The following is an 18,837-nucleotide window of genomic DNA, read 5'->3' as shown; positions in this document are numbered from 1 at the left end:
TAAAATACACATTTTCTTTATCCAATAATCCTGCTTTAAGGTGTGTATCACACAGACAGATTCATACAAGTGAAAAATATACAATTTGTATCTTTGGAATTTTAGCCTGTGTACGTATAACCTAGTCGAACATTTTAAAATAAAGATGAATGAGCATGTTTGCTTTTATTCATATCCTTCCCATAGTCCAGCACAGTGCTAGGCACAGAGACCCTGACAAGTTCCCTGTTGTTTAGCCCAGCACATGTCCTATGACTCTCTGTGCTCCGTGACCACCTACCCTGCATGTACCACACACACTTTCGAATCACACACTTCACCTTGAACCACTCGCTTCAAACACCATTGTGATGGCCATGTTGTACTTTATCGTTTTTCTCCTTTGGTTTGCCTTCAAAACTGACATCACTTTTTCATTGCAGCTACTTCCTTGGCTTCTCTCCATGACGATTTCTGACTTGTGGCGCATCCAGACCCTGGGCTCCCCCTTTCCCCAGCATTACCCCCACCCAGCCTGGACACATTGACTGAACTGTTTCCTAGGACACTGGTGAGTAAAGTGCTTGGCTACTTCATGAAAACAGTTCCAATCATCCCTTCCCAATACCTTCTCCTCCACTTCTGAGCATGATTTTGTTTCTTTCAAAAGAGGCTCCAATACTCTTCCTTTCTGGAACTGCCTGTCCTGTGGTTAATACCCCAAGGTTCATTGTTTATTTAATCACTGGCTTATTCAATGAGGTGGTAGCCAGCAGAATCTGAGAACTGAAAGGTGCATGCCTTTGTCCCCCTCCCGTGTGGTTCCATTCAGGGTTACTTGTCTCTGACTTAGATTGGAGACTAAATGGATTAGAATAAAACCAATTTAAGGGAAAAAAGAAATGTTCACAGAAACAGAAATAGAGAGTCCTGCTATCTTGGCTGCCTAAGATCTGCAGGTCTCACCAAGGAGTTTAAAAAGTAATGTTTCTTATCATAAGTGACAGAAATATGCTGCTTTCTGCATCAATAGATACGAAGATTAAAGGGTCTGACCGTATTAAACAATTTTGCACAGCACCAGGCACTCCGGGCTGTGCTATCTGCCTTATTACCCTTCATCGTGTGGCTATTTCAGGCCCAATTTAAGAACACAATGCAGTCTGGCTTTGCAAATTGACATCCTTTAATTTAAACTGTCTTGTGGGAGAATTAAGAAATTATGGAACAATTATTCGCCCTCAGTTGAAAGCTGGATGACATCCTGAGATTCTTGTACATTAGCCATTTGAATTGATTAAGTCACGTAATTGAATTACACCTTTGCCCCCATAATATCTTGTGGCAAATATGTTGGTGTTTCTTGTTGGGAAATGCTTCCAGAAAAAAAGAATAGGGGTTGGCATTAGAGATTGACCTGGATATCAAAGAAAACCTCAGAGCAAAATGGGCTGACACTCTGAGATTTTGTGAGGGAGGCTGATTAACAGAACAAGCGTTCTGTTTGGAGTTGCAATGGAAGTTCACAGATCAAAACTGTGTGCATGATACAATGTGCATCCTTCCTTAGTCTCTCTTTGCATCGTCCTTAACATTCAGCTTCAGCGTCTGGCATTCATTCTCTGAACTTTTTCTAACATCTCTCGTGGACTAAAACACTAGGTTTGGTGTACCTTCCTTTGTCTTGCGTGGTTTTCCAAATATGCTTCTATTATAGTAGCTTCCACAATGCTGACAGGTGTTTCTTCACAAGGCAGTGAGGCTGGAAACCACATCCAGCTCAGCTAGGATGGTAATAGTGCTCGATATGCATTTGCTGAGTGAGGTTTTATTAGTAAGTCTCCATGGTTTAGTCTCTGTTTCCTTTTGTTTCATGGGATGAAGGAAGGTAGAATCTGTTAGTAATTGTGTAAGCATCGTTCTTAAGTAGGAGTTTTTTCACTACTTGCGTTATTAAACAATTTCATAACAGGTTTACTAAAGGCCAACTCTATCTGCTTAAGACCTATGAGGCACCTATTACGTACAAAAGCTAGGCTAGGTGCTGAGGGGAAAAATAGCCAAAACATATTTCGTTTTCTTTAGAGGAGCCAAAATACAGCGGGGATTGAAGAGGTCTGTGCAAGAAATAGCTCTAGTGACTGAACAAGCACGTAGGAGGCTGTTGCATAGTCTGGGACTCTGGGAAGGGCCCATGGTGCATTCCATTTCATTCCTCTCTGAAGTTCGTACTGTCCTTGCTCTGGCCTGTGCCCCCTCCCACGTCGTCCATTTTGAAATCCAGCAGAGAAGAAAACTCTTAGACTAATGTCCTGTGGACAGGCTGGATGTGTGCCTTTCATTTAAAAACTCCTCCAAAGGAGAGAGGTTTCAAAGCACCGTTTCCCCGCCACCCACCCCACACTGACTTCCAACTCTCTATCATAGTGTGCAGCATTCTGGATCTTCCTATTCTTTGTCTATTCTGTGTGGCACAAGAATCTCTCTTTTTAAAGGTTCTTTATGTTTTCTTTACCTTTATCAAAGAACGCTCTTGGAGCTTTAAAGCCCAACCACAGCTATCTTCCTGAATATTTCTGTGGGGAAGGGATTAATCAAGTCTGTCAAACATTGAGCTGTAAAACCTTTAATATTTCTAAAAGGTTTAAAGCCAGCATATTTATCACATGCATCATTGAGAATAATCTTTCTTTTTATAGAACAAATTAAATGTTCACTGTAAAATATTGTGGTGATGAGCACAGTGGGTGAAAGACGCATGCAGGGGCCAATGCGATATTGCAATGGAGATTCTGGTTAAATCTTTCTCTGACATCACCCTGCTAGAAGCCACCCATCATCTCCCACACATCTATTTATATGAACACTTTATATTATGGAATTCTAGAATCTTGGTGCTCAAAGGGAAAGAGGCTAATATTTGTTGAGTACCTGCTATGTTATGTAATGCATCTGCATGCTTTAAGTAGGTGTTCACATTTTAATTTTCAAAACAATCCTTTATAATAGGTACTGTCATATCTGATTTATAGAGAAGGAAACTGAGATTTGAAAAGTGAAGCAATGTTCCCAAGATCACACAAATATTTATTTGCAAATGTGGGACTTGACCCTAAGCCTGGCTAATTCTTTTCTTCTGTTTACGTGGCAAATGCCTAGCAAATGTTTAGCAGAAGGTAGGTACCCACTAAAGAGTTGCCAAAGTTATTGTAACTGTTAGCAGCAAAGACTCATCAAAGAGAATTTTATTGAAAGATCATTATTCTATAGGCAGAGAGACAGTGAATATTGTTGAGCATGATTCTGGGAATCTGAGATATGTGTTTTAAGATGTCTAACCCAGCAGTGGCGGTAGTAATCCTCAGGGTAGGGAGAGACTCACTGGGGGCTTTTGGTTGCTATCACTAATACAAACACTGTATTTTATTTATAAAGTGGTTTCATGTGCACTGTCTAATTTATTCTACTCAACAGCTTAGCGAAGTAAAGTCAGCACTACTGCCATTTTACAGATGGGGAAACTGAGGTACAAAGACATGCTAAATCGTGCCCAGGTCATTCAGCTAGAAGGAACTTATGTTCCACTCCAATCTTCTTATTCCAAAGCCACAGTCTTTCTACTAATACTTTAAAATGATTTGGTTATTATTCCTAATCATTTAAAAAATAAAATAAAAAGGTTTTTACATTTTGAAATTTTATTGATATAAATTGTACAATTTCAAAAGAGCACTTTATTGACTGCTTTGATACTGGATTTCAATTTAATACATTGATTTGACATCTTTTGCAAACGCCATTTTTTAAAGTTTTGTAAGTATCCACATATAGTAAGTTTTTTCCACTTTATTAAGTTCTAATTGACAAAAATATAAAGTTTTGAAGCTTGCAAGGACCTTAGAGACTGATGACTCTTGTTTTTCGGATTTGATAACTGAGGTGTAGACATTGAAAGCAGTGTGACAAAAGCCCAGGCAAATATTGGGTTAACAGAGAACAAAGATACATTCATTCAGATAGGGATGGGTGGTATAAAACCATGGAAGGCTTCACTGAGGAGGTGACTCTTGATGGTGTCCTGAAAGGAGAAGGATTTTAATAGGGGGAGAAAAGTCAACAAGTGAAGCTAGAACAAAAGAAAGGAATGACAATGTATGAGAATGACAACATGATGGTTCTACAGGCGGGGGCCCTTCATGGAAGCTCATGTTTGTTGTTTCAGTGTAGTTAGCTGTATCATTGGCTTCCCAGACTGCCACATAAGGCTGCACACACATGTAATTAGACCCTTTACAAGCCAGACAGTATCTTCTGCGTGCCTCCACTTTAGACATCCAGCTTTGTAGCACAACAAGCAACCAAAATAGAGGTCCTGAGGCTGGGAAGATTTGCAGTTCCAAACTCACCTCTTCTTTGAGCATATCTCTCTGTGTTTGCCAAATGTTCTGGGTGGAAAAAACAGACAAAGGACTTAGAAGGAGGAGCAGCTTTCTCTTCCTAGGTTACTGTGAAGACAGTGGGCCCATTTCTGGAACTGTTGGGTGGGCTAGATGTTGCCCCAGTTTACATTTAGCAAACTGTAATTAGCATCAGCAGGAGAGGAGAAATGACTGTGTTGGAAAACCCCACTTTCCTCTGCACAACAGCCTCTGTTCAGAAGGGCTGTTCCCTGTATTTGGGTTTTTGTTATGGGGAAGCAGTGTAAGTTGCCTTGTATAGTTGCAATGGGCTTGCTCTGGGGATGAAGCTCTTAACAGCAGCAGAGGGCAGAGGCCAGTGGTTGATCCTCTTCAAATGGCAGAGTGAGTCTTGCTTAGGTGTCAGCCAGGTAGAGTCACTGGGCTCTTGTAAGGTTTCATTCATTCCGTAAATACATGTAAGCCCACACCTACATAAACCCAACTGTATGCTGAACACTAGGCTTGAATTTTAGGAGCTACAGATCCCCACAGTCCTCTGTGAAAGGGCATGCTGGCCAACAGCAGATTAATGACTAGATACACAAAGAGCCATCTGAAGCTTTTTAGTTTGGGGACCATTGAGTAAATCAGACACTCACTGTATTTGTTAGGATGAACAGTGCTAGCTGCCTTAACCAACAACATAATTTTTAAAAGTGCATTATGATACTTAATACAACCATTCAGAAAGCTAGGTTTCCCCATCTTATTTGTGTCACCAACATCTTCAACACGTGGCTTCTAAGGTCTCTGAAGATGGAGAAAGGCAGAGGAAGATCATACTTTGGAGATGTTTAGGGACCATTTCTGGAAATGGCAGACAGCCCTTCCATCCATATTCCATTGACCAGAATTCAGTTATATGGCCCAATTTAATTGTTAGAGGAATGTAAATGTAGCTTAGCTATGTGCTCAGGACAATAATGACATAGATGAAGAGATGTCTGCACTCCCATGTTTATTGTGATGCTATTCACTTCAGCCAAGGCAGAATCAACCTAAGTTTTCATCAACAGATGAATGGATTTTTTAAAAATGAGATATAGATACAAAATGGAATAGTATTCTACCATAAATAAAGAACAAAATCCTGTCATTCACAGGAAAAGGAACAAGCCTGGAGGACATTATATTAAGTGAAATAATCCAGGCACAGGAAGACAAACACCACATATTCTCACTCGTATGTGGGGACTGAAAAAGTTTATTTTATAGAAGTAGAGAGTAGAACTCTGGTTACTAGGGGCTGGGAAGAATGGAAGGAGGAGGGAATGGTGAACCTGGTTAATGAATACAAAATTATAGCTAGATAGGAGAAAAAAGTTCTAGAGTTCTACAGCACTGTAGGGTGGCTATAGATAATATTTTATTGCATAATTTCAAATGGAAAGGATTTTGAACATTCCCAACACAAATTAATAAATATTTGAGGTGAGAAATATGCTAAATACCCAAATTAGATCATTACACATTGTATACATGTATCAAAATGCCACTCTGTACCCCATACATATGTACAATTATTGTGTTCCTTAAAAATAATTTTTAAAAAATGAAACAGACATAGTCTTGCCCTAACGCGTTTCATTAAACTCAGTTCCCATTCAAACAAATTCAAGATTATCTAAAAGAATTACCCTTTATTACCATTTTGAGGAGCGCTTCTAGAAAAAATGATCTTCTAGTGTGGAATGGAACTCAACTGGTGAGAATTTAATTAATACAAATTATCTGGAAGTGTCTAAAATGACATCGTAACTCTTCAGTCCAGAATTCTTCTTATGATATTCAATCCTAAAAATAGAAATAACAAAAATTTGTGGACAAAAAAATTTATTTCCACATTACTTGAAATTTTGACAAAAGGCCAACAAACTAAATTTCCAAAAATAAGAAAAAGGTTTTACTAAAGTTTTCACACTTGAATAATGCAGTCATTATATAAAATTTATTTCTAAAGAATTTTTCATGTTGTTGTATACATATGGACATGAAGGTAGTCTTCCGAACTTTATGTACAACAGGATTCCAATTTTGTTCCTAACATATGTTTAGGTGTGTAATTATAGACACCTAAAAAGACTAAGGATAATGCATTAAGATATTAAGAGTGAACTTCTCTATACAGCAGTATAATAAGGGCTTTTATTTTTCTCTTTATTTTTTTTTTCTTCTCAATCTGATGTAATGAGGATGAGTAACTTTTGTAAATATAAAAAATAAATCAATTGAGATTTTAAGAAAATGAAGCAGAATGAAGATTGGCTTTGGACTAGCACTGGCTTAGGATAAAGAGAATTATCCCAAGTACCTCAGGTGGGACCAGCCAAGGGTGTGTGCAAGAATGTCCTAGAATTGTGTCACGTCCAGAGGAGGAGCCACAGGGTAGAGAACAGAGTATATCATAATGGTCAAGACTTATGCAAACTCAGGGAGCCCACGACAATTTCCTCAGCTCGGCCAGAGGGTACATATCTGAACTTTAGTTGGCTTTCAAAAGTAGGCAACTGAACTGATTAAAAAATTCAAAACTGAGGTGATGGGCTCAAGTCCTGGCTCTTCTAATAACCAGCTCTGCGGCTTTGGGCTTGTGTCTTAACCACTCTGAAGCTCATTTGTAAAAGAAATAATACCTTCTTCACAGTATTGTTGTGATCATATTTTCAAGTTTTTAACACACACACACACACACACACACACACACACACACAGATATACACACTTGCCTAGACCCTCCCCACTAACCTTGGAGGGTTGCACTTTGGGAGAAAGTCCCTTCCTCACTGCAACTTTTCGCAATCCTCTCCATGCTTCATTCCCCATAGTACCATGACTAGGACCACCTGAAGTTTTAGCACAGAGGCTTGTCTTCCCTGTGACCTTCACCTGCAATTTGGAGATATTCCTCGTGGAAAGTTTCTCCCATCTTCTTTTCTTTGTGAGTTCAGCTTCGTTTCTAAGCAATTGAAGCCCATTTTATGTCTCAACTAGGAGAAAGGTGAAACATTCTAAACCAAATATTCTAAGACAAATATCCTAGCAAAATACTAGAAGGCAAAGGGATTATAGGGTATCATTAGATGTGTCTGGCTAAGAGAGCACTCAGGCTGTGACACCGTACAATGCTACAGAATCTGAAAAAAGGAAATGCAGCCAGAAATGCCGTGACTTCACATCCTGCTGCTTAAACATGAGGTCCTGAATCATTTTCTCAGTTCTGTCTGAAGCCAGCCTCAACAGATCATCACAACAATCACCTCAAGTGATGAACACATATGTGTGCCAGGTACTGTGCACAAGATAGTCACACCTGGTACATCTGGCTCTTTCATTGCATCGCGTTTCTTCCAATAAGAAGAATTTTGTTTTTCTTCTCTGCTGCCTCCTTTTTTATCCTTCTAGGCATATCTTTGTTTATATGGCTACTAAACTGAGTAAAGGTGTGACAGGGGTTCCTAAGAAGGTACTATTCAGATGCGTTATTATGGTTGCCTATATCCTCTTCCCTGCATAGTTGAGGAAGACAGATTGGCTGATGATCTTGGTAGGTCCTTGAAGATTCACCCTAAAGGTCTTGAGCTTAATTTAAATAATGCTCAGTGACTTCTAACAGAAAAGAGGATGAAAGAAAAGTGTTCTGTTTGCAACTTAGAGACTCTCCCAAATTCTAGGCTGGTCACTGATTTATGCTGCCAAGAAGCCTGTTGCTGATTATGCCGGATGCCCCATAAATTAATGAGAGCTGGGCTTAGCAGTGACAATGATCGCTGAGTCTATAGAGCAGAAAATGCAACACTAATACATATGTTTCAGAAATGTCCTTTTGTCTATATGTTTGGAAGAGAAAGTGCTGATGAGGATCAATTTCACATTGACTTTAGATTTTCATTTGACCCAGAGCTCTTTTTATTAAGTAATGCACACGAGAACATTTCATCCCAGGCCAACTTGATAGCTTGGAGAATTCCCTTCAGAATACAGCAACCTGGATAGAATTTGAAATGCAGTTTATTCATTTATTCTTTTATCCATCCTTTAATAATTATTTATTGAGCATCTGCTATGTGCTCAATTCTAAAAACTATGCTAGTCTGTGAGCAAGACACAATCTGCCCCCAAGGAATCTAAAATCTAGTGAGCTAGACAGACACATTAATAAACAATCCTGGCCCAGAGCAATATGTTTCATTAGCAGGAAGTGCAGGTATACAGGTAAGCAGAGAGGAAGAATTCCTAGAAGGTATCAGGTACTTGGGAAGCATTTAGCTCTTGTTGAAAGAATGAATGAGTGGATGAATGCATGCATGAGATGGCCCTTGAGCTGAGTCACAGAGCAAGGCGGAAATTGACTAAGCTAGAAAAAGAACTATAATAGCATGTTTGACAGCAAGGTGTGATGTTTTAAATATAGCTCAGGTGTGAGGGGAAGGAAGCAGGAGGTAGGGCTCCAGGTAGTCAAGAATCAAACATAAAGAACTTGGGCATTACATCACCATCTACTTGTGCAAATAGATGTACTTGTAGATGGCAGAGCAGACCCAAGGAGCCTGTACCTCTTCAGAGGGCAGGCATAACCACACAATAAATGGCTCACTGAGATAATGGCTCATTATCTTCAGTGCTTAGTGTGAGATTCAGTAGGTAGTTGTGCTTCCCTTCTCTGGACACTTTTCCTGAAGAGGCAGTCCAGTAGAACCAAAGCACTTGCTCTGAGAAAGTTTCAAATCCAGTTCGCCATCTTAAAACTAAGCAGTGAATGTTTCCAGAGGTGTGTATCCTCCTGCCTGCTACAAAGCCCTGCTGTGCCTTCAGTTTTGTCTGAATGTTGGGAGCATGTTGTGAAATCTTCTTGTATTTATTGCCTTCCTGCACTGTTCTCAGCTCGTATTTCCCACATTCTTAGTTTCTGTCTGTATGTTTGCTAGTGGTGCAGTTTTGTTCTGTTTTAACCTTGTTTGAACCCTCAAGCCAGTCTGGGAAAACGTGACCATCACTCTTCTGAGCATCTACCTCTGGGACGTGGTCCCGGGGCTTTGACTTACAGGTTAGGAATCTTGTCATGCTCCCCTGAACTTGACTCAATGGCTGCAGTGGCCTGGCTGATTTATGGCTGTTTCTTCCTCTGTTTGATCTTAGCAAACAGACAGCTGTGATGTAGCGGCTTCATTTTACTCACCTGCTGGCACCTTCATGTTTGGTCTAATAGCTTGTTAACTGCTCTGAGGACAGGCACTGCCCTTCCTGGCTACTGTCTGGAGTGGTCTCTATGGCAACCACATCACACCAGGGACGATGCTCATTCTTCAAGGCTTTCCTTCTCCATTTTTCTCTGGTGGCTTCTGGGTAACCTGTAATGGTTGGAGCCCTGCCTCATCCTGCCAGGAAGCCTCTGCTGATTTAAAGCCTAGCAAAGGAACGTAACAAGGCATACTGCTTTCTTCTGGTCTTGTTGCTTGTTCTGTGTTGCACTTGGTCCAGGCCTGCAGGGACCTGTCATCCCTTCTTTATCATCTGTGTTTTTGGTGTTCCCCAGGTATTGTTCTCCATCTTTCTCGGAAAGCTTTGACATGGTTTCTCCAGTTCTCTCTGCTCATGAATGCCATGCAGCAATCCCATCTGAATCCTGGCATTTGATATGTTCTTTGTTTTTCCTCATCCACCTTTGTTTAGTCAGTCACTCTTCTCTTCAGAAGTGACTCCCAAGCTCTCTGGTCTTCATCTATACCAAAGAGACTTGTGTCAAAGAGACTCATATAGACTGCTCAGATATAATATCTGAAGAAAGAACTGATTTATGTGTGTAGGACTCTAGGGTGTTCAGTCTGCAGATGGCATTCAGCGCCCAGCAATAACACTTAATAATAGCAAATACTATTATTTACACATTATTTATATACAGCACTATAATGTGTAGCTTATTGTGGTAAGCATTTTACATCTATACAATAATCCTATATGGTGAGTACTGTTATTGTCCCCATTGTACAGATGAGGAAACTGAGGCACATAAGGCTAAGAAATGCTGTTGAGCCCCAGCTATTAAATAGCAGAGCTAGAACTTGAACTCTGGCTCCAGAATTTATGCTCTTCGACCCTTTACTATACATTGGGCAGTGAGATTGTTCTCTGTACAGTAATAGTTCACTTCTGCAAGGCTGAATTGTACCCATCTACAATGCCAATATTAAATGCCACCTGCTTCGTGAAACTACTTGCCTTCCTCTACATTCAAGATGTAGGTTCATTTGTTCCTTTCACAAACATCAAAAGATAGTGATTATAGCTTATTCGTTCATCCATTCCAGTATCTTTTCAAGTTCTTTCAGTGTTACCATGCTAAGTGCTGCAGCGATGATGATGAATAAAGAGCAAGTCGACCCTATTCTTACCTTACTCACTTTTAAAAAAAGAACAAGACAACAAAATATAGACAGAGATAGCTTTATGCATATAAATATTAATATATCAGTAATATTTCTATATCTCTAAGTTTGCCTATCAATTTATTGATCAATAGATATTAGGAGTTTTTCAGTCAATTCCTCCTTCCTGTTTATATGATAAAGTTCACCTCCTTAGCTTGACACCTAAGACCCTTCATGATCTGACCTTAGATTCCTTTACTTAGGGTTCTTATCTCAGATTCCCTTGCAGTCTCCATCTGCAGACTAAATACTCTAGAGTCCTCTCACATGTAAATCAGAACAGGGGGTTTAGTGCTTGCCTCTGTTCTCTAACCATCCACTCCAGACTTAGTCTCCCAGAAAATGTTTACTCACTGGAAACTATCCAGGCCCAATCACACCACCATGATTTGGCTCAGCCTTTTTCTCGGCTTGAAATTCCCTTCCCATATTTCTCATTTCATATTCTTTTCCAAACCCTTTCCAAACATCAAGTCTGGGTTCAAGCGTCCGTTCTCTATGGAACATGCCAAACCATCTTCTTATTCACACTCCCATCAGTAAGGAATTTGTTTAGGCTTCTGGGCTCCACAACATTGGCCATACCCTCTATTACCGCATCACCTCCAAACCCAAGGCCAGCTGTCCATTACATGTTGTTCTCCCAATGGGGACTGTGGACCCCTTGAAGATGAGGAATGGGACCTTTTTCTTGCTGAATTCAAAAAACTCAGCATAGTGACTAGTAGGTAGTTATCTTAGTCCGTTTGGGTTACTATAACAAAATATCAAAACTTAATAGCTTATAGAAAACAGAAATTTATTTCTCACAGTTCTAAAGGCTGGGAGTTCCAAGATCAAGGTTTCAGCAGATTTGGTGTCTGATGAGTGTCTGCTTCCTGGTTCATAGATGTTGGCTTCTCACTGTGTCCTCACATGTCAGAAGGGATGAGGGGTCTCTCTGGGGTCTCTTTTACAAGGGAACTAATTCTATTCATATCCCATGAGCAAATTATGTCCCAAAGTCCCTGCCTCTTAATGTCATCACATTGGAAATTAGATTTTAACATACGAGTTTTGGGGGAACATACACATTCAGATCATAGGAGTGCTAGACTTCTATTATATTATTTATTAATAATAGTAACTTTTAAAGTATTAGATTGCCATCTGGATCAGGCATTCTGATAGGCCTCTTATTTATTTTGTTTTATCATCGTAAGAATCTTAGGATGTAGATTATCATATATACATATATACATCTGTTAACTCCATTTTACAGATGAGGAAGCTAAGTCGTAGAGACTATACAATACCTGCTCCATGCCACAGCCCCATAAATAGCAGAGTGTGACTGGATACCCTACACTTTTATGTTTGTTGAATGAACAAATGAACTTACCTCTTGAGCACAGAGAAAGAAAGTGACCTAGGAGAGCTGTCACTTCTATAGTGTATATAGTTTTATACACACATACGCATACATGTATACACTCAGTTATGCAATTCCATTCCTGAATATGGAAAAGGAAACTACAGCAGGATTCTATAAAATTATAATAAAAAGACCACTGGTTGAAAGCTTCATATTTTTACTTTTTGTAGAAGCTGTCTTTGTGTTTAGGTGAAGCTGTTGACAAATCTAGAGAAAAATTGTCTTTTAGATGCTTGTAAGCCAGAAGGGTTAGATGTGGAGTCCATGAAACCTCTTTGGATCCCAGCTTTGCCATGGTTTTTAAGTGACCTTGAGCAAGACACTTCACCGCTCTCAAGTTTAGCATAGTGATTGATGTGCGGGTTCTACAATCAGATGGCCTGGTTTAAATAGCCCAGCTCTAAGCTTACTAGCTGTGTGATCTTTGGAAAGATAATTTATCTGTGCTTCGATTTTCCCATTTATAAAATGGGTACAATATGGCAATAATATTGGCCTCATATGATTGATGTGATAATTAAATAAATCACTTCATATGAAAGATTTCAAACAGCACCAGATACTCATGAAAGTATTATTACCTCTTAGATGGTCATATCTATTTCATGGGGATGTTGTGAGAATTAATGATTAATATATTTGTGAAGCACTTAGCCTTCTGAAGGCTTTGGCCCAAAACTAGCACAGCAACTCTTCCAACACATTCCGTTGGTGAGATCCATAGGGCCAGCCAGGACTCAGGGGCTGTGGAAGGAACTAAGCGCAGGTGTAAAGGCAGGAGGTATGGCTCATCAGGGACCACCAGGGAGCAGATTCCCACACCATCAGTAGAAGACATAACTTGGGCTGTGGATCTAGGTCAGGTCAATATTTAGAATGCAGGCAAAGTAGCTCTCAACAATTTCACCCATCAACATTCACATATTCTACTCACAGAAGAGCCCTCAGGCCTCCACTCAGAATCTGTTTCTCATTTTATACAAAATTCTACCAAGTGCTAGTATACGCTTTCTAAGGCCACAAGAAACTAGAAGAATGCTTGAGAGATAAAATGGATTCTACAGACAGGTGCTGTGGCAACAGAAAAAAAGGGTGAGGAATGTCAAAAAAAATGTGAAAAACTATAAGATGAAAAACATCTTAAAACGAAAAGCAAATGAGGGCATTTAGAACACAGACCACCCTACACACAAAGGTGTATACCTCCCACAGATGATATTTCTGTCATCAGATGTTGGGTGGAGAATACACACCCTTACTTTTCCAATCCCTTCATCTATGATGAAGAGGAGGGGGGTGATATTGCTGCTGCTTCTCCAAAGAGGCAGGGATCCTGGTAAATCTCGTTCACAGGGAAAACCCATGACTGGCACTTTTAGGTGTCTTATGATTATCTATTAAAGCTATTGCTAGCCATTTATTGAATGGTTTACTGTTTTAGGGTACTATACTAAATGCTTTTTAACTATCATGAGAGTCTACTTTACAATTGATGAATTCTCTTTGCCAATGTCAACCCTTTTGTCTTTATTAGGATCACCTTCTTTTATAAATGAGAAAATTGAGGCTTGGAAAGATATGGGTTTATCTGATTGGCAAAGTTGGGACACAAACCAATATGGTTCTGCCTCCTAGTTTCCTGTTTCCATTTCTCATTCATTCCAGATTACAGTAAATTTTGTCCAAATCATTTAGCACATTTACTGAATGTGTGGTATATGCCTAACAGGATCTGGGACCAGACTCTGCCTTGTCATGCTCAGTTATTTTGCTCTTACTATGTACTGTGCATTCTTATATGTATAATATAAATTTGCTTTTCACAACAGCTATGTGAGTTAATTACTCCTTCCCATATCGCAGTTGAGAAAACTAAGCTCAGAGAGGTTAAGTGAATTTCTCAAGATCCGGTAATGGAAAGTGCTAGAGCTGAGATTCAAATACAAGTCTACGTAATGCTTAAGTCCATTGTCTTTCCACCAATCACATCATGACGCTTCTTCCATCATTCTCCAATAAAACGGCTTCTCAATTGTACTCCAGCCATCTCCCCATTATGCTGGCCCCGTAACTCTATCCAGCCCCAAGTGCAGAGCCTAGAATGAGGCTGAAGATGTGTTGGCATTCATGGGCAGGACCAGAGTTTTCTACAGCAAACACCTAGACGTACTCATAGGTCTAGGCTAACATTTACTGAGGGGCCTAATATTTAATGTATGCCTCCTGTATATACCTGACCTTGTGTATGCCACACAGGTGTAGTATTGCATTTCATCCTCATATCAAACCTGCAAGGTAGGTATGATTATTCCATTATACAGAGGGGGAAACAGAGGCTCAGAGATGGTATTTTTCCAAAACTCTTCCAGCTTGCCTGACACCAGCACATTGTCTAGTCCTCCAGACAGCTTCAGAGAGGGTTTGAATTCCACAGAAGATAGCCCGGGAAGAACTTCATTGAAAAAGATGCAGCCCAAAGCTGCACTTTGGAAAACTTCTCATGTAGCCAGGATAAGTATACTGAGAGCCCGTGAGCACGTTATAATAGTTATGATTAGGCTTCCACATACTTCTCAAAATTAGATGTGTAAATATAATCAAAAACATTTCTCTTTGCAGCACAGACCTCCAACAGATTCTACCCAGTATCCTAGTTCCGAGAGAAGATAATAAATTAGCTCTAATTAGCTTTCCCACATGCTGAAGCAAGTTTCTCTTGTCACCACTTTGCAAACAGGAGAGAGGGAGGCTCCACTGGACTTCTAAGGAATGTTATTTGCGGTGATTAGAAGGGCAGCAGGCCTAGCTGGCATGTGACTTTGACTTCCGTTACCTTGTGTGGCTGTGGACAAGCCATTTTTACCCTCTGGCCGTCATTTTTTCCTTATGTAAAACGAGGAGATCAGACTAGGCTCCTTCTCGTCTTGCACAGGGAGAATCCATGACTCTACTGTCCTGGAGAATTTTCCGGCTTAAACTACCAACTTTGTGTATGAATAGAGTTATTGAGTATTTTCTATTTATCAGGCATTGACCTTCAAACTGGAGATACAAGGATGAACATGAACCTGTTTTCTGTCTGTAGGGAACTTCCATTTCAAAGTGAGAATAATAATAACAGCTATTCATTCCTGCATGCCAGGAACTTAGCTATGCCCATTAAATACTTTATCTCATTCAATCCCTGCAGGTAATTATTGTTACCTGCATTTTGCCCATGAGGAAATACTCTCGGAGAGAAAGGATAAGTCACTTTTCCTTAGTTTTGCTGGCAGTAAAGGATGGGAAGCAATTCCAATTCAGAGTGTGATCTCTTATCTGCTAGATGATATTACCTTGTCCAGAAAGAGTTGGATATTATGAAAGAAACAGAGATAACAAATCTTATGGAGGCCAGAGGATGATGAGATGTATTCCATCTGGGTGATCAGGGATGGCTTTTGTTAAGATGGTGTTTGAACAGAATCTTGAAGGAAAAAAGTCTTGAAGGCATCAAGATGCCTTCTGAAAACATGCAGATGGAAGGGGAAAAACAGTTTAGGTGGAAGAGTCAAGACACAGAGGTAAGGAAGGAAAGCACTGGGCACAGATAAGGAAGAGTGTGTTGTGTAGAGGGAGCCTAGCAGAACGTGAGCCTGGGCTCTATGCTACATTCATTCAAAGGGCATAGAGTGCCTGCTATGTGTCAGACACAGTGATAGCCTCTGGGAATAACACTGAGACCAATACAGAGTCCACATCCTCAAGGAACTCAGTATAGTACTGCAGTGGTTGTCAACTGGGGGCAATTTTGCCCCCCAGATGACCTTTGGAAATGTCTAGAGATAGTTTTGGTTGTGCTGCAAAATATCCTAAAATACACAAGACAGCTCTCCACAACACATAATTATCTGTCCTAAAAGGTCAGTAACTCCAGTGGAATGCCAGGACCAGGCCAGCTCATGGGGAATTTTGTAGGCCAGGCTGAGGAATTGCCCATGCCTTTTTCAGATCAGATGGCCTCTGGCAACCAAGGCAGCAGCGGAAGGGATGACAGGAATATCTTTCCGTTGCAAATGACCTCCTAGCACAAAAGAAATCAGTCTAGCTGCTTGGGCAATTTTGGTACAGGCCTGGGACACCCTAAAAATGCTCTTCTACCACCCCTGGTTCAAAACCACACAGAGCTTATGAGAATAAATGGCCCCCCCAAAAGGAAATGTCAGATGGCTTCTTCCTAATTAATCAAATTAATAGTGTCGCTGCAGAAATTCTGCACAGCCGAGGAATTTATCACAAATTACCTAATCGTTTGGTTCTCCCATGAAAAGTAAATAGACTGAACCATGCCTAGCCCTTTACACCCTGAGCATTTCAGTTTACCACAGCTGGGCCAGAGCCTATCTATTAAGTTAAGCAGTATTTACTGGATCTAGCTTGTGAGTATCACTGTGGTGGATCTTAACTGCATTTGAAAATGCAAGTCCACTTTTCATGATTATCTCAAGCACCCCTGGTGCCGTTCTGCTTTTCTAATGCTGGTTAAGAGGAAAACAGGGATTCATTTGTGGCTGTGAGAAGACTTCAGATGCCAGTCCAACAAAGAAACGAGAATGACCAGGGCACTCTGTAGCATCACAGAAAGGGCACTGGATTTGCAATCTGACGTGCTTGTTTGGACATCACCTCTATCCTTAGCTGTGCAAACTTGGCCAAGCCATTCACTCAACCTCTCTGAACCACAGTGTCTTTATCTAGAAAAATGGAGAGCCGTGGAATTATTCAGATTAATTCTGGAGAGGCAATGTGGCCACACCTGGCCCAAAGCAAGCACTCAGCGAATTGTAGATAATGATGTTGGGCAGTTTTCCCATCCAGATCTGGCTGCAGAGATGTGGGTTGTGGCAAAAAATGAGGATCTGCTATTGCGGTTTAGTTACTTTTATGTCTATTAAGGAAAGAAGAAAAGGGAAATTCCTTGTAGACTAGCAGCTTCTTAGCAATTCATACAGTTCAGGCAATGTCTCTGGGTCCAGGCAGAGGCTGGCAAGTGAGCTCTTGACAGATTGGAGGAAATAGAAAGAAAAATCAATTAAAAGGGCTTTTCAGAGAATGAGGGGTGGCAAACACCAGGGTTAATCCCAAGGGGAGACCCATATTTCCATAAGAGGCGAGGCCTTCCCTTTAACCCGTTGGCACCACGAGTTGGAGTTTTCCGGGGTGAAGTCCATTACTGGCAATGGGCGTGCCGTGTGTGATTAATGACTGTGGTTACGGGCCGGTTAGCAACCGAGAGCTCCATCCATCTCACTTCATGGAAGCATCACATACCATTTATTGTCTGCAGGCAGGATGTGTTCCTTTGCAATTAGGTAAATGCCTTCTTTCTGAGTAGGCGTGGTGATTCCTGCATTAGTGCCCCCATGCCTCCACCTGACATACAACAGAAAGGCAAAGGCTAAGAGAGTCCAAGAGGAAATAGACAGTGACCATGTCCAGAGCTGTTTCATGGCCTCAAATAAATTTGGCACAGGAGCTTTCTCCTGCTCTCAGCTACCTTCTTTCCAGGGGACATTCAGCCCCAGGGAGTTCATAAACACAATGGCTTTAAAGTCTATTCAAGGGAAAGAACGAAGGGCACAGCATGTTAAACAAAATCCTGTGCTCATTTTCTACTATTAAAAAAAAGCCCTCCAAACTAATCTTTAAAAAACAACACCTGTCATTTGTGGAGTGCTTTCTCTATGCAGGCTCCATACTGACCTCATAAGAGCTCTGTAAGGCATGCCCGAATCATCTCCGCTTTACAGTCAGGGAAACTGAGGTGTCAAGAAGAAAAATAACTTCCTCTGGGTTAGATAGCTGGAAAACAGCTATGATGAGACTCACAGTTCTGCTCTAGAATTGTACTCTTCACTAAGATGCTGGACTGCAATTCTGTCTCCATAGAAGAACAGGGATCAGCATAAAAACGATGACAAACTACAGATATATGGTCTTTAAGAAAACCCACCACCCAAGAGAAAAAGGAGAGCATTAATTTACCCCATAGCTACTTATTGAAAGTCCACTATGGTCAGACATCATGCTAAGTTCTGAGGATGTAAGCGAATAGGAAAGATGGTCTCGGAGCTCACCTTGTACCTATAAAGAGGAATAGGACCAGTAACAACAGTGACAGCTGCTATTAGGTTGCTGCAAAAGTAATTGTGGTTTTTGCCATTAATGTATAGTGAATACTATACTAATTATTTTGTATACATTATTGCATTTAGTCTTCATCATCAATGAAGAATGAGTCATAATTATCCACATTTTTTTTTCTATTTTATTTTTTTTTATTTATTTATTTTTCCCATTTATTTATTTTATTGTATTTTAGGTTTTGGGGTACATGTGAAGAACATGCAAAATTGTTGCATAGGAACACACATGGCAGTGTGATTTGCTGCCTTCTTCCCCATCACCTACATCTGGCATTTCTCCCGCTGCTATCCCCCCCCAGCTTCCCACCCCCCACCGTCCCTCCCCTATTTCCCCCCAACTGACCCCAGTGTGTAGTGCTCCCCTCCCTTTGTCC

General features: G+C 40.5%; 1 protein-coding gene across 2 annotated transcripts in view; it reads left to right on the top strand.

Moving 5' to 3' along the window:
* Positions 1–468: 468 nt before the first annotated feature.
* DAB1 (DAB adaptor protein 1) overlaps positions 469–18,837 on the top strand; it is a 902,516-nt gene continuing 884,147 nt past the window's right edge. For both annotated transcript variants that reach the window (XM_037744064.1, XM_037744058.1), the window contains exon 1: positions 469–550. The gene's annotated coding sequence lies outside the window, so the exon portion shown is untranslated. The remainder of the gene's footprint in view (positions 551–18,837) is intronic.

Source organism: Cebus imitator, unplaced genomic scaffold, assembly GCF_001604975.1.
Source record: "Cebus imitator isolate Cc_AM_T3 unplaced genomic scaffold, Cebus_imitator-1.0 Scaffold163, whole genome shotgun sequence".
Lineage (NCBI taxonomy): Eukaryota > Metazoa > Chordata > Mammalia > Primates > Cebidae > Cebus > Cebus imitator.
This window is presented reverse-complemented; position numbering and strand designations above follow the sequence as displayed.